Source organism: Mustelus asterias, chromosome 5 (assembly GCF_964213995.1).
Source record: "Mustelus asterias chromosome 5, sMusAst1.hap1.1, whole genome shotgun sequence".
Lineage (NCBI taxonomy): Eukaryota > Metazoa > Chordata > Chondrichthyes > Carcharhiniformes > Triakidae > Mustelus > Mustelus asterias.
In genome coordinates, this window is record NC_135805.1 from 68831104 (window position 1) to 68847511 (window position 16408).

Here is a 16408-nt window from a genome sequence, read left to right on the forward strand (position 1 = left end):
CATTTGAGAGGACAGACAGTTCCTCAGTTTTATGGTGCACCTGGAAGACAGCACTCCTGACAATGCAGTATACCCTCACTACTCCATTGGATGTGTCAGTCTTAAGTTTTTGTGCTCCAGTATCTGAAATTTTGGAGTTAGAGGAAATCTAATCTCCAAAATAAATTCTCCAGGACTATATGGCAGAATCAGCATACTATAGACAGCTCAGCAATCCCAGAACCAACATATCAGAACAAAGCTCTGCATTCTTGCCATATTCAATTGTGAATGATAGTGGGCAATTAAAAAACTTAACAGCAGGAGGCTCTATGAACATCACCATCCTTAATATTGGTGGAGCGCAGTCCGCAAGTACAAAAGACTGAGTAGATAATCAACTTTGGCTTCCCCTTGAAGTCCCCATCATAACAGAAGCCATGAAATGTCAAGAAACAACTGCCCAACCTCCATGTGGCAAAAGCTAAGAGCTCCAACAACATTTTTGCTATAGTGCTGAAGACTTGTGATCAATAATCAGCCCTACCCCTAGCCGAGCTCTTCCAGTATAGCTCCAAGGTTTCCATCTACCTGACAAGTGAAAAATTGCCTAGTTACATCCTGTCCAGAAAAAGAACAATTCCAGTCCACCCAATTACCACCTCATCAGTCTGCTCATAATCATTAGCAAAGTGATGGAAGGCACCATCAACAATGTGACATTTTCCAATAACCTGCTCAGGGTTCTGCCAAGAATGTTTTGCTCCAGACGTTATCACATGCTCGATCCCAACATGGGCAAGATAACTAAATTCAGGAGGCGAGGTGAGTGTGACTATCCTTGACATCAAGACTGCATGTGATTGAGTGTAGCATTAAGATAACCACAGTGATACAGTTGACACTTTAACTCTGAAGTGGCCTAGTAAGTCACTCAGTTTAAGGAAGTTAGGAATCTAATAAATGCTGGCCTTGCCAAAGACATCCAGATCCTGTGCAGTAACTCACCAAACCTCCTTTGACAACACCTTTCAAACCCATGACATCTACTTCCTAGAAAGGCAAGGACTGCAGAGATAAGGGAACAGAAGTTTCCCTCTGATTTTCACCATCTTGATCTGAAAATATATTTCTTAATGCTGGGTCATCAGGCCAAAATTCCCTATCCTAATAGCACTGTGAGTACCACATGTTAACTGTCCACACTGACTGTAATGGTTCAAGAAAGCAGCTCAAAACCATTTTTTAATTCTTTCATGGAATGTGAATGTCATTATAAAGACCAGCATTAGTGGTAGAGATCCCATGTCTTTGCTGTCCTTGCCCTTCTCGGTGGTGGAGGTCATGGATTTGGATGGTGTTGTTGAAGGAGGCTTGACGGGTTGCTACAGTGAGTCTTGCAGTTGGGAGATATTGCCACTGTGTGGCGATGGTGGGGGTGGTGATGTTTAAGATATTGGAAGGGTTGCTGATTAAGAAATCTGCCCTGGATAATGTCGGCCGGCTTGAGTATTGTTGAAGTTCACTCTCCAGGCATATGGAGAATAACCCATCAGACTCTAACATACGCCATGTAGATGGTGGACAGGGTTCAGGGTGCCAGAAGGTGGATTGCACACTGGCATTTCAGTCCCTGACTTGTAGCTTTATAGAACCTTAGTTAGGCCACAATTGGAATATAGTGTTCAATTCTGGTCGCCACACTACCAGAAGGATATGGAAGCTTTGGAGAGGGTACAGAAAAGATTTACCAGGGTGTTGCCTGGTATGGAGGGCATTAGCTATGTGGAGAAGTTGGAGAAACTTGGTTTGTTCTATCTGGAGCGACGGAGGTTGAGGGGCGACCTGATAGAAGTCTACAAGATTGAGAGGCATGGACAGAGTGGATAGTCAGAAGCTTTTTTCCAGGGTGGTAGAGTCAATTACTAGGGCATAGGTTTAAGGTGCGAGGGGCAAGGTTTAAAGGAGATGTACAAGGCAGATTTTTTTACACAGAGAGTGGTGGGTGCCTGGAACTCGTTGCCGGGGGAGGTAGTGGAAGCGGATACGATAGTGACTTTTAAGGGGCGTCTTGACAAGTACATGAATAGAGGGATATGGTCCCCAGAAGGCTAGGGGGTTTTAGTTAAGTTGGGCAGCATGCTCGGTGTAGGCTTGGACGGCTGATGGGCCTGTTCTGTGCTGTAATTTTCTTTGCTCTTTGTTCTTTGAGCCACAATGTTTATATGACTGGTCCAGTTAAGTTTCTGGTCAATGATCACCCAAAAGATGTTGATGGTGGGAAATTGTGTGATGATAATGCTGTCGAATGTCAAGGGGTGATGGTTTCAACATATAAAAATTAAGCTTGATTGTGTTGTTTTTGCCTCCAGATACATAGAAATTGTTCTGTTTCTTAAGTCAACCCATTTGACTATCTGTGAATCTCAATACAAAACAGATCATCTTGAGTCTGAGGAAACAGACCAACTTGGTCGGTCTATTTCAGAATAAGACCATAAGACATAGCATAATTATACCATTCAGTTTAAAGTTTTTAAAGTTAAAACTCACTTATTAATGTCACAGATAGGCTTACATTAACACTGCAATGAAGTTACTGTGAAAATCCCCTAGTCGCCACACTCTGGGGCCTCTTCGGGTACACTGAGGGACAATTTAGCATAGCCAATGCACCTAACCAGCACGTCTTTTGGACTGTGGGAGGAAACCCACGCAGACATGGGGAGAATGTGCAGACTCCGCACAGGCAGTGACCTAAGCCGGCTATCGAACTTGGGTCCCTGGTGCTGTGAGGCAGCAGTGCTAACTACTGTGCCACTGTTCAGCCCATCGAGTTTGTTCTGCCATTCAATGAGATCATGACTGATCTGATATAATCCTCACATCTTAACTTCCTGCCTTACCCCCATAACCCTTGATTCCTTTGCTGATTAAAAATCTGTCAATCTCCGCCTTGAACACACTTCATGAGCCAACCTCTCCAGAATTCCACAGATTCACTGCCCCCTGAGAAAAGAAATTCCTCATATCTGTTTTAAATGAATGACCCCTTACTCTGAGATTATGCCCTTTGTTTCCAGACCCTTCTACAAGGCGAAACAACCTCTCAGCATCTACCCTGTCAAGGCTCTTGAGAATCCCCTTTGTCTCAATAAGGTCACCTCTCATTCTTCTAAACTCCAATCAGTACTAACCTACTTGGGAGGGAATGTTCTCTTAGGAACTACTTACTTTGTTCCTCCAGTCCCATATGGGACAATGGACAGGAAGACTCTGTCAAGAGTCCACCACAATTTATTTTGCTCCAGCCTAGGTGATATCCTGATCTTGAAGGTCCTCCTTAAATATACTTAGTCATGTCTAGCCATGTATCCTTTCACTTGCTTCATATTCTTTTTTCATCTGACGGTGTCCATTCTACTTTCATTCTGGTGAGGCGTACATCTGGGAGGCGAAATACAAGTCTAGCCAGTCTCAAAGCATCTCCCTGTCGTGAAGTGCCACAGGTGCCTCTTCTCCGTGCCTCTTTATTGGTGATGTTTTCTCTCTATTAGGAGCTAAGTCAAATAAATATTTAATTTTAAAATTCCAAGATGATGTTGTTACAATTGGTCAAAATGGTTGAAAAATATTTTGTACTGATATATTCAACTTTTCTCATTTCAAGAAAATACCACCATAGAATCCCTACAGTGCAGAAAAAGGCCATTTAGCCCATCGTGTCTGTACCAACTCTCTGAAAGAGCATCTCACCCAGGCCCTACCCTCAAAACCCCACACATTAAACATGGCTAATCCACCGAACTTGCATATCTTTGGGGTGTGTGGGAGGAAACTGGAGCACCTGGAGGAAATCCACACAGACATGGGGAGAATGTGCAAACTCTACATAGTCACCCAAGGTTGGAATCGAACCTGGATCCCAGGTTGAGGCAGCAGTGCGAGCCAGTGTGCCAACATGCTGCCCTTTTACCCTATGTACAGTATTTGGAATACTACATCCTGCCGTTTGTGAAACTGAAATAGGTTATTAATTTCTTTCACCTTTTGTGTATTGCTTTATATTGAATTTTTAAACCTGTCATATGTAGTAAATCATTTCTGATCCAGTGGTGCTTGGATGGCCATTTTTTTGTTTTCAATGCAATTTTTCCTTCAGGTCAGTAAGATTAAGAATAGTGGAATATTGATTCTAAAAGCCTGCTGCAAATTCAGCCAATAAACAAGATTTAGTAGAATCATGTCACCTTACTGGAAAAAAGTGAGTCCGGGAGTTATGGAAAGGAAAAGCAAATGTTGAAAATCCAGGGATGTAACAGTAACACGAATTTATATGGTGCTTTAAAGGTCAAAAATGTCCCAAGCTACTTCACAGAGCAGAAATTAATGTCTACCAGCACTAGAGTTTGGAAGATCAAATATATGCATTTTAAAGAGGTTTTAAAGCTGTTCAGAGAAGTTGCTTGGCATAATGCTTCAGGGAAAGTTCCAAGGAGTAGCATTAAGATGGTCTAGGTACTGTCATCAGTGAAGACGTGGATGCACATGAAACTGGAATCAGAAGACGGAATATTAGTTACTGGGACGGGGTTGACGGAGACAAAACCTTGGAGAAATTTGGTTCAAATACTTCGGGAAATAAAAAGCCAAAGGGATTAGTGGGGCAAGATGTAGGCAGTGAAATTTTGGATGAATTGGAGTTTGTGTATGATGTACTTCTGGTGACTAACAAGGAGGACATTGGAGAAGTAAAAAAAGGTGAACCCCAAAGTGTAAATGTGAGTCTTTGGAGTGAGTCGGGGGTAGAAAAAAAAGTTCTGAGTTAGATTTGGAGAAAAGTGGTCTGGGTGAATAGGGCAAGTTGTTTGCGATTTGACCTGGGACTGAACATGGCACAGTGATTCTATACTGTATTAAGCCTGATTAGGCAGCTGAATAGAGAGACAAAGTCAGGGACAAGATCCAGTAATAGGTTGGAAGATAGGAGGTAGAGAATGCCAATAAAAGAAATATTTCCTGGTTGCTGTGATGTGACAAGTTATGTTCCCCCGGGATCCATACCGAGGCCTCATCTTTTCACCCTTACTATTGATCACGTGGATAAGTTACAGATAACATTAGGTTAGGATGAGAGTAAGCTGTGCAGACCGGAACAATAGACATAGACAAGTGAGTTAGCAGAACTATGGCAGATGGAATGAAATATGGAGAAGTGTGAGGTTGTTTGCTTTGGATCTGAGAAAGATGATTGGATTTTTTTGATGATGAGGAAGGAGGAGCTGTGAAGGAACAAAGAGATTTAAGTGTCCAAGTCTACAAATCACTGTACATTAGTGCACAGATACAAAAAAAAATCAAAACAACTAATCAAATGCTAGCTTTATCTCAATGGTCTCAATGAATTCAATGGTTAGGTAGTGATGCTTTGATTGTACAGAATTTACCCGGAGTACTGTGGTCAGTTTTGGACAATAAACCTCAGGAATAATATATTGGCCTTGGAGAGGGTACAATGAAGATTTAGCAAGATTCAGAACAAGAGGGCATAAATTAGAGCCAGGTCCTTTAAAATGAAATCGGGAAGCATTTTTGGCCACAGAGATGGCTGTGACAAAATGGAACACTTCCCCAAATGGCATCAATCAAAGACTTTCCACACTAAAATCAATTGATATGAAGAGATGTGGAACAAAAGGAAATGTGAGATTGAAGCCATGACGTTATAGATGATTCTGGAGCTTTTGGCAGCATACATTCCATACATCCCTAACAGCGTGACATGACCAAGGACAGCAATAACAAGGCATGTCTGGACTTGTCAGTATACACAGTAAGAAGTTTAACAACACCAGGTTAAAGTCCAACAGGTTTATTTGGTAGCAAAAGCCACACATGGCTTTTGCTACCAAATAAACCTGTTGGACTTTAACCTGGTGTTGTTAAACTTCTTACTGTGTTTACCCCAGTCCAACGCCGGCATCTCCACATCTTGTCAGTATACACATTGAAGCTAACTACAGACCCTTGGATAATATTGGAAAGAGACAACATGTAAACAGGAAAAAGGAGGGAACTTTAGAGTGCAGCGGAGTTCCATATGGGAGTGGGAGGAAGGGTTATTGCTAGATGTACTAGCTTGAATGGACAAATAGAATTTTAATGATGGAAGGAGAATAGTCTCACAGAAATGTCCATGACAGAGGGAATGAAGTAACTGACTGAAGTGATCAGTATGGAGATCAAGGAGGGATGATATGGTTCAAATCACTCAGAATGTTATTTGACTTTGACCAGAGCATTCAGTGTAAGGTGGTAATCAGATCTATACAGGAATGTGGGATGGATGAGCATAGATCTGCATGACAATAACATCTTTATGACCTGACAGAGGAAAGGCAGGTTGGATATACTAAATGAATCTATGCTGCCAGAAATTTTAAACTCTAGCCTTTTCAAAGTGATGGCCCATCCATAAATCGGCCAAATGGCCTCCTTCCGTGTTGTATCATTCTACAATTCTATGAGTTGGAGTTGATAGTTGGAGGGATTAAGCATGGGATTTTTAAGATGTAGTGATGGGTAATAGCAGTCTGAAACACAGTGAGGTTGGAAGGCCCGTGCCCAATGATGTTAGCAATTATTGGAGCATTGCATCGTACTTGAGTGGCCAGTGAGTGTAAGTGGAATCAAATATATAGGAGCTGGGTCCCATAGCAGATATCAGTTGGCTGACAAAAGGAATGCAATGGAACAATGGGGAAAGAAAATGGCAGTGGCATCAAGAATAAGGCAGGGTAGTAACTGAGGCAAACATGAAAGGTTGCAATAGTGCAAAACTACATTAGCCTCTTTCACTTGAGGTGTGGGAGAAGGTGGTTGGTAGCTTCGTAGATAACCTATTTATACCCATTTGGTTGATTCAGAGCAGGAGGAGAATCTGGCTGTAGAGCAATGGTACAGTTTTGCTCGAGAGGTGAAGCCAATTCTAGCGATGGACAAGTAGGCCAGTCCAGGCCCTGTGGAGTATTACCTTGATATGGTGGAGACACTTATGCAATCTGATAATCCCTTGTGTGATGTTGGGTGGGATTCTCCCCCAAAAATTCTAAGTGTCGAATTCGTGTAAAAACTGGAATTAATCCGGCTGTTTTTTTCAAAATGCATCTCCCACACTCTGTGCATTTCGGAGTGCACTAGTGTGAATCTCATGAAAAATCAGTGTGCCGCTATCCCCACTGGAGAGGCCGGCAGCATAGCGCTGAACAGACCACTGTGCATGCGCCAATCTGTCAACACTGAGATGGCACATGCACAGTAGCTCTGCACTGCCGGCCTCCCAATCACTGGCTCGATTGCTGTCCAGCCCCAGAACCCCACAACACAGCCCTTCTGACCAACCCCCCCCCCCCCCCCCCTCCCCCCACTAGCAGTGCAGTGGGCTGGGAGAATCGCTCCCGTTGTTGGGAGCTTCTTATTCCTGATAAGGCCACCCTTGGCAGTAAGACCTGGTGAAGGTGCCAGATAAAGTACACTCGGATTCTTAAGGGGGAGGGGAAACAGTCACAAGTCGTGGTACACATTGGTACCAACGACATAGGTAAGAGAAGGGACGGGGATTTAAAACAGGAATTTCGGGAGCTGGGCTGGAAGCTGAGAGCAAAGACAAAACATGTGGTCATCTCTGGTACGCTACCGGTGCCACGTGATAGCGAGTTGAGGAACAGGGAGAGAGTGCACTTAAACATGTGGTTGCAGGGATGGTGCAGGAGGGAGGGTTTCAGATACGTGGATAATTGGAACACGTTCTGGGGAAGGTGGGACCTCTACAAACAGGATGGGGTGCACCTGAACCAGAGGGGCACCAATATCCTGGGAGGGAAATTTGCTACGGCTCTTCAGGGGGATTTAAACTAATTTGTCAGGGGAGTGGGAAAAGGAGTTGTAGTCCAGAAGTCAGTGTTGAGGGTGGTGAGGTATTGGGGAAGGTATCAAGGTCAAGGGTGGGTTCCGGTAGACAGGAAGATGGGTTGAAGTGTGTCTACTTCAATGCAAGGAGCATCCGGAACAAGGTGGATGAACTTGGGGCGTGGATTGCTACTTGGGACTACGATGTTGTGGCCATTACGGAGACGTGGGTAGAACAAGGACAGGAATGGTTGTTGGACGTTCCGGGGTATAGATGTTTCAGTAAGTGTAGGGAAGCTGGTAAAAGAGGTGGAGGAGTAGCATTGTTAATCAAGGATAGTTTAACGGCTGCGGAAAAGCACTTTGAGGGGGATATGCACACTGAGGTAATATGGGCTGCAGTTAGAAACAGGAAAGGAGCGGTCACGTTGCTAGGAGTTTACTATAGGCCCCCAAATAGTAATAGAGATATGGAGGAAGAAATTGCTAAGCAGATTATGGATACGTGTGGGGGTCACAGGGTAGTTGTCATGGGGGACTTTAACTTTCCAAATATTGATTGGAACCTTTGTAGGTCAAATAGTTTGGATGGGGCACTTTTTGTGCAGTGTGTGCAGGAGGGTTTCCTGACACAATATGTGGATAGGCCGACAAGGGGTGAGGCCACATTGGATTTGGTACTGGGAAATGAACCGGGCCAAGTGTTAGATTTGGTTGTGGGAGAGAACTTTGGAGATAGTGACCACAATTCGGTGTCTTTTGTTATTGCAATGGAGAGGGATAGGGCCGGACGGCAGGGCAAGGCTTACAATTGGGGGAGAGGTAATTATGATGCGATTAGGCAAGAATTAGGGGGCATAAGATGGGAACAGAAACTGTCAGGGAAAGGCACTGATGAAAAGTGGAACTTTTTCAAGGAACAAATACTGGGTGTCCTTGATAGGTATGTCCCTGTCAGGCAGGGAGGAAATGGCCGAGTGAGGGAACCGTGGTTCACAAAAGAGGTGGAATGTCTTGTGAAAAGGAAGAGGGAAGCTTATGTAGGGATGAGGAAACAAGGTTCAGATGGCTCGACTGAGGGTTACAAGTTAGCAAGGAACGAGCTGAAAAAGGGGCTGAGGAGAGCTAGGAGGGGACATGAGAAGTCCTTGGCGGGTCGGATCAAGGAAAACCCCAAGGCTTTTTACTCTTATGTGAGGAATAAAAGAATGACCAGGGTGAGGTTAGGGCCGGTCAAGGACAGTGGTGGGAACTTGTGTATGGAATCAGTAGAGATAGGCGAGGTGATGAATGAATACTTTTCTTCAGTGTTCACCAAGGAGAGGGGCCATGTTTTTCAGGAAGAGAAGGTGTTACAGGCTAATAGACTGGAGGAAATAGATGTTCGGAGGGAGGATGTATTGGCAGTTTTGAATAAACTGAAGGTCGATAAGTCCCCTGGGCCTGATGAAATGTATCCTAGGATTCTTTGGGAGGCGAGGGATGAGATTGCAGAGCCTTTGGCTTTGATCTTTGGGTCCTCGCTGTCCACGGGGATGGTGCCAGAGGACTGGAGAGTGGCAAATGTTGTTCCTCTGTTTAAGAAAGGGAATAGAAATGACCCTGGTAATTATAGACCGGTTAGTCTGACTTCGGTGGTTGGTAAATTGATGGAAAAGGTCCTTAGGGATGGGATTTACGACCATTTAGAAAGATGTGGATTAATCCGGGATAGTCAGCACGGATTTGTGAAGGGCAAATCGTGCCTCACAAATTTGATAGAATTTTTTGAGGAGGTAACTAGGTGTGTTGATGAAGGTAGGGCGGTTGATGTCATATACATGGATTTTAGTAAGGCGTTTGATAAGGTCCCCCATCGTCGGCTTATGATGAAAGTAAGGAGGTGTGGGATAGAGGGAAAGTTGGCCGATTGGATAGGTAACTGGCTGTCTGATCGAAGACAGAGGGTGGTGGTGGATGGAAAATTTTCGGACTGGAGGCAGGTTGCTAGCGGAGTGCCGCAGGGATCGGTGCTTGGTCCTCTGCTCTTTGTGATTTTTATTAATGACTTAGAGGAGGGGGCTGAAGGGTGGATCAGTAAATTTGCTGATGACACCAAGATTGGTGGAGTAGTGGATGAGGTGGAGCGGTGTTGTAGGCTGCAAAGAGACATAGATAGGATGCAAAGCTGGGCTGAAAAATGGCAAATGGAGTTTAACCCTGATAAATGTGAGGTGATTCATTTTGGTAGGACTAATTTAAATGTGGATTACAGGGTCAAAGGTAGGGTTCTGAAGACTGTGGAGGAACAGAGAGATCTTGGGGTCCATATCCACAGATCTCTAAAGGTTGCCACTCAAGTGGATAGAGCTGTGAAGAAGGCATATAGTGTGTTAGCTTTTATTAACAGGGGGTTGGAGTTTAAGAGCCGTGGGGTTATGCTGCAACTGTACAGGACCTTGGTGAGACCGCATTTGGAATATTGCGTGCAGTTCTGGTCACCTGACTATAAGAAGGATGTGGAAGCGCTGGAAAGAGTGCAGAGGAGATTTACCAGGATGCTGCCTGGTTTGGAGTGTCGGTCTTATGAGGCAAGGTTGAGGGAGCTGGGGCTGTTCTCTCTGGAGCGGAGGAGATTGAGGGGAGACTTAATAGAGGTTTATAAAATGATGAAGGGGATAGATCGAGTGAACGTTCAAAGACTATTTCCTCGGGTGGATGGAGCTATTACGAGGGGGCATAACTATAGGGTTCATGGTGGGAGATATAGGAAGGATATCAGAGGTAGGTTCTTCACGCAGAGAGTGGTTGGGGTGTGGAATGGACTGCCTGCAGTGATAGTGGAGTCAGACACTTTAGGAACATTTAAGCGGTTATTGGATAGGCACATGGAGCACACCAGGATGGTAGGGAGTGGGATAGCTTGATCTTGGTTTCAGATGAAGGTCGGCACAACATCGTGGGCCGAAGGGCCTGTTCTGTGCTGTACTGTTCTATGTTCTATGTTCTATGAACCATTCCTCAAAGGCAGAACAGGCAAAAGGAGATTGTGCAGCTCACCTGCTGCAAAGGTGGCAGAAGGCTGCAGTGGCAAAGTGTCTCAGTCATTATTGTCTAACACACTGCCAAAAGCTGACCACTGACTGTCAGGATCATGTGGACAATGACAGTGCTCCAAAGGTTCAATGAAGTAATGCGAAGGCTTCTACCAGGACCCTTCAACAGCCATGCAGAAAGTGCTCTTGTGTCGATGCCCCTCAGACAAGAGGTGAACTTTACTAGTGGAACAACAGGAATGGCTGACAGTTAATGACTAGTAGGAATTAAATACAATGTTTAAGAAAACTGCTGACTGTTGTTTTGCCTGGCAGAGGACCAGAGAAGATGAGATTAAAAGTTGGAGGGTGTAGTGGTAAGGAAGGTGGATGAAATAAATTCCAGAAGAGATTAGAGAGAGCAAAGTTGGTGAAGGAGATAAGCAAGGGAAGCAATATGTCTAGTCAATGATCCAAGCCTGTGAACATTTTAACACTTTACATAGGCAAAGCTAAGGGGTCACCTTTGGTGTGGATGGCTAATGATTTATCTATCATGTGCAGCAAATTTAATACATTTTTTTGCAAGCAGTACAGTTGTATAGTTGAAGAAAATGCAACAATTTTGCTCTGCTGTGGGATATGTAGTTTTTTGATAGGTAGTTGTCCGTAACCAAGGAAGAGTAATTCAAGACCTGGAACAAAACACCAAAACACCACCAATGCCTTTTCAGGAGGCAAGGAAATTTGGCATGTCCGCTACAACTCTCACCAATTTATACATATGCACCATAGAAAGCATTGTTTCTGGATATATCACAGCTTGGTATGACTCCTGTTCTGACCAGGACCGCAAAGAACTACAAAGGTTCGTGAACAAAGCCCAGTCCATCATGCAAACCAGCCTCCCATCCATTGACTCTGTGCATACTTCCCGCTGCCTCGGAAAAACAGCCAGCATAATCAAGGACCCCATGCATCCCGGACACACTTTCTTCCACCTTCTTCCGTCTGGAAAAAGATACAGAATTCTGAGGTCACGTACCAACCAACTCAAGAATAGCTTCTTCCCTGCTACCATCTAACTTTTGAATGGACTTACCTTGCATTAAGTGGATCTTTCTCTACACCCTAGCTATGACTGTAACACTACATTCTGCACCCTCTCCTTTTGTTCCCTATTTATGGTATGCTTTGTCTGCATAGCGTGCAAGAAACAATACTGTAAACTAATACATGTGACAATAATAATAAATCAAATCAAATCAAAAAACAATGCACTTGATTGACATTTCATCCAGAGCCTAAACATTCACCAGAAGCGTACCATGGCTGTCTGCCGGATGGTGCATTCTACACTAGCATTGACCTCACTTCACCTTTGGCCTGTACAATGCTAGTTTAACCTATTCTCATTCAGTCCATTAGCCTCAAACATAACCTCCCTAATTTCTATTATTAACTGCCTCACAGACCAGATGCTTAGAGGATAATGAGTAATCACTCCCAATCTATTTCCCTCACAGCGACTGCCAATGGAGTCAAAGGAACCCTTCATGTTATGCAGAAGTTTGTTCTTACCCATTTCTAAATGCAATATCCTGCATTTATCCTCAAAAGACATTTTCCATTTCTCAACATTAGTCCTGCCATTTCTATTACTTCCCTGGAGTTAATGAATTTAAAATAATTTATTTGCCTGGTCTTGTAGACTCATATCTGCTCTTTTTAGCATTAAATTCCAGCTCAAGTCAAATACCTATGGTTCCTTAATTTCTGTAAGAAGTTTAACAACACCAGGTTAAAGTCCAACAGGTTTATTTGGTAGCAAAAGCCACACAAGCTTTTGAAGCTCTAAGCCCCTTCTTCAGGTGAGTGGGAATTCTGTTCACAAACAGCTTATAAAGACACAGACTCAATTTACATGAATAATGGTTGGAATGCGAATACTTACAACTAATCAAGTCTTTAAGAAACAAAACAATGGGAGTGGAGAGAGCATCAAGACAGGCTAAAAAGATGTGTATTGTCTCCAGACAAGACAGCCAGTGAAACTCTGCAGGTCCACGCAACTGTGGGAGTTACAAATAGTGTGCCATGAACCCAATATCCCGGTTGAGGCCGTCCTCGTGTGTGCGGAACTTGGCTATCAGTTTCTGCTCAGCGACTCTGCGCTGTCGTGTGTCGCGAAGGCCGCCTTGGAGAACGCTTACCCGAATATCAGAGGCCGAATGCCCGTGACCGCTGAAGTGCTCCCCAACAGGAAGAGAACAGTCTTGCCTGGTGATTGTCGAGCGGTGTTCATTCATCCGTTGTCGCAGCGTCTGCATAGTTTCCCCAATGTACCATGCCTCGGGACATCCTTTCTTGCAGCGTATCAGGTAGACAACGTTGGCCGAGTTGCAAGAGTATGTACCGTGTACCTGGTGGATGGTGTTCTCACGTGAGATGATCCGGCACGTCTTGCAGAGGTTGCTGTGGCAGGGTTGTGTGGTGTCTTGGTCACTGTTCTCCTGAAGGCTGGGTAGTTTGCTGCGGACAATGGTCTGTTTGAGGTTGTGCGGTTGTTTGAAGGCAAGAAGTGGGGGTGTGGGGATGGCCTTGGCGAGATGTTCGTCTTCATCAATGACATGTTGAAGGCTCCGGAGGAGATGCCGTAGCTTCTCCGCTCCGGGGAAGTACTGGACAACGAAGGGTACTCTGTCCACTGGACAGAGTACCCTTCGTTGTCCAGTACTTCCCCGGAGCGGAGAAGCTACGGCATCTCCTCCGGAGCCTTCAACATGTCATTGATGAAGACGAACATCTCGCCAAGGCCATCCCCACACCACCACTTCTTGCCTTCAAACAACCGCACAACCTCAAACAGACCATTGTCCGCAGCAAACTACCCAGCCTTCAGGAGAACAGTGACCAAGACACCACACAACCCTGCCACAGCAACCTCTGCAAGACGTGCCGGATCATTGACACAGATGCCATCATCTCACGTGAGAACACCATCCACCAGGTACACGGTACATACTCTTGCAACTCGGCCAACGTTGTCTACCTGATACGCTGCAAGAAAGGATGTCCCGAGGCATGGTACATTGGGGAAACTATGCAGACGCTGCGACAACGGATGAATGAACACCGCTCGACAATCACCAGGCAAGACTGTTCTCTTCCTGTTGGGGAGCACTTCAGCGGTCACGGGCATTCGGCCTCTGATATTCGGGTAAGCGTTCTCCAAGGCGGCCTTCACGACACACGACAGCGCAGAGTCGCTGAGCAGAAACTGATAGCCAAGTTCCGCACACACGAGGACGGCCTCAACCGGGATATTGGGTTCATGGCACACTATTTGTAACTCCCACAGTTGCGTGGACCTGCAGAGTTTCACTGGCTGTCTTGTCTGGAGACAATACACATCTTTTTAGCCTGTCTTGATGCTCTCTCCACTCCCATTGTTTTGTTTCTTAAAGACTTGATTAGTTGTAAGTATTCGCATTCCAACCATTATTCATGTAAATTGAGTCTGTGTCTTTATAAGCTGTTTGTGAACAGAATTCCCACTCACCTGAAGAAGGGGCTTAGAGCTTCAAAAGCTTGTGTGGCTTTTGCTACCAAATAAACCTGTTGGACTTTAACCTGGTGTTGTTAAACTTCTTACTGTGTTTACCCCAGTCCAACGCCGGCATCTACACATCCTTAATTTCTCCCAGTGACTCTTCTCTTATTTCTTAGCATCTTTTATTCACTTCATTATCTCAGGCAGCATTGTACAGAATAATGGTTTATTGGTCTATAGATATTGCAAGTGTGTAAAACTGATATAGCACTAAATATTTTTGTAAGAAATTATGTACCTACATGCTCACATGTAAATATGGATCCCTTGCTTTATGACAAGTTCTGAAAACTGATGGATGAGCCCTGCCAGTGTGTAATTTCTCATTATTGATTATAGTGCCAGGGTTTTATACCTTTTCAAGGTAATACATCTAAGCTACAAAATGCACTGCATTCTCCTGGTAATGAGTCATTCTTCAAGCAAGGAAAAATGTCAAGCTCCTTCACAGATTTCTGCCAACTGCTCCTAGTCACTCGTTGAGCCGGTATATGATCCTGAAACACATATTAGAAATGATATGATGGAACTGGACATAGTTAAGCACCAGAAGGATGCCATACATATTTGCTGCTACTCCAAATCATTTCTGAACAGCTGATCAAACAGCTGAGGATTTACTTCAGTTTCAGCACAGACAGAAACCAGACTGGAATCTTTCAAGTGATTGCACATGTCGGCTCAGACAAAGGCTGAATGCAATGACGATAGCATCTCAATTTTGCAAATGTTGAATACATTATTTCTGGTGCAGCACCAAAAGATCAGAGTGAAGCTGGCGCTTTAAGGCATACAGTTCATGCATGTAAAAGAATAGTTGTGGTAAAAACACCAGTAAAAGACCACCAGGCAATCTTAAATAAATGATGAATTCAAATAGTCACCTCAGACAATTCAAATGTCAACAATTGCATAAGTTTTTGATAGTGTTAGGGACCAGATCAGAAACTCCAAGGTATGAAGTTATGAAGTTAGCCGAGAACCCAACTGTTTTAATTTTGGCATTGGCATAAGCATAAAGTGTTTCACTCCAGATATGATTCCATTGACTCACTAGGAAGCTTTTTATCAAAACAAACTTTATTTAACAATACAGTTTAACTATAACAAAAATAATTAGCATAACTTTTACCAATTGAAATAATTAAACATGATAAGCTATAATTCTTAGCTGGTGGGTATCTCTATTAGTTCCAATCTAAGCAATACCCCTCACAGATGTAAACTTCTCTTCAGAATCAGTTAGCAAAAAACACATAGGCTCCTGTGAGTTGCCAGCCCTCAAGCATTTTAACACCTCTAGACAGAGATACAGAGAGTCTTCTGACTCTCAGATAGCAGCCTTCAGAGAAAGACCTGTCCTCAAACAGCAGAATTCCAGAGATAGAGAGGGAGAAAACAGCTCTTGTCTTTTGCAGACATCTGGAGAGGGGTACTTATTTTCTAGTAGGTCCCAGACTTCAAAAGCTGCTGCTCCTTTCAAATTCAAAACAGCAACTGCCTACTTGTCTGTCTATAAACCTGCATTAGCTCAGATTAAAACAAATACCTTATTAACAAGGTGCAATTATTCTTCTGCATGCTCAGCATGTGGGCTAACCGGTTGTAGACAATCCTCTCAGTGGATGCTGATGCTGGGCAGCTTGTTCAGCGAAGACCAGTATAAGCAAATTCTGTAGAATCTTAAAGTACCTTAAAGCTCAAGCATCTATAAATAAACACAAAGACCCAACTGGAAAGCACCATAGTGTACTTGCTTTAATGATACTGAAAAGGTTTGGAGAAATATTTTCATAACTCTACAATAAATGTTCACAAAGACCTCTTTATACCTCTTTAATTTATACCTCTGCTTTATCATGAGATCTGATAATGGTGCAGCCAGAGGCAACTG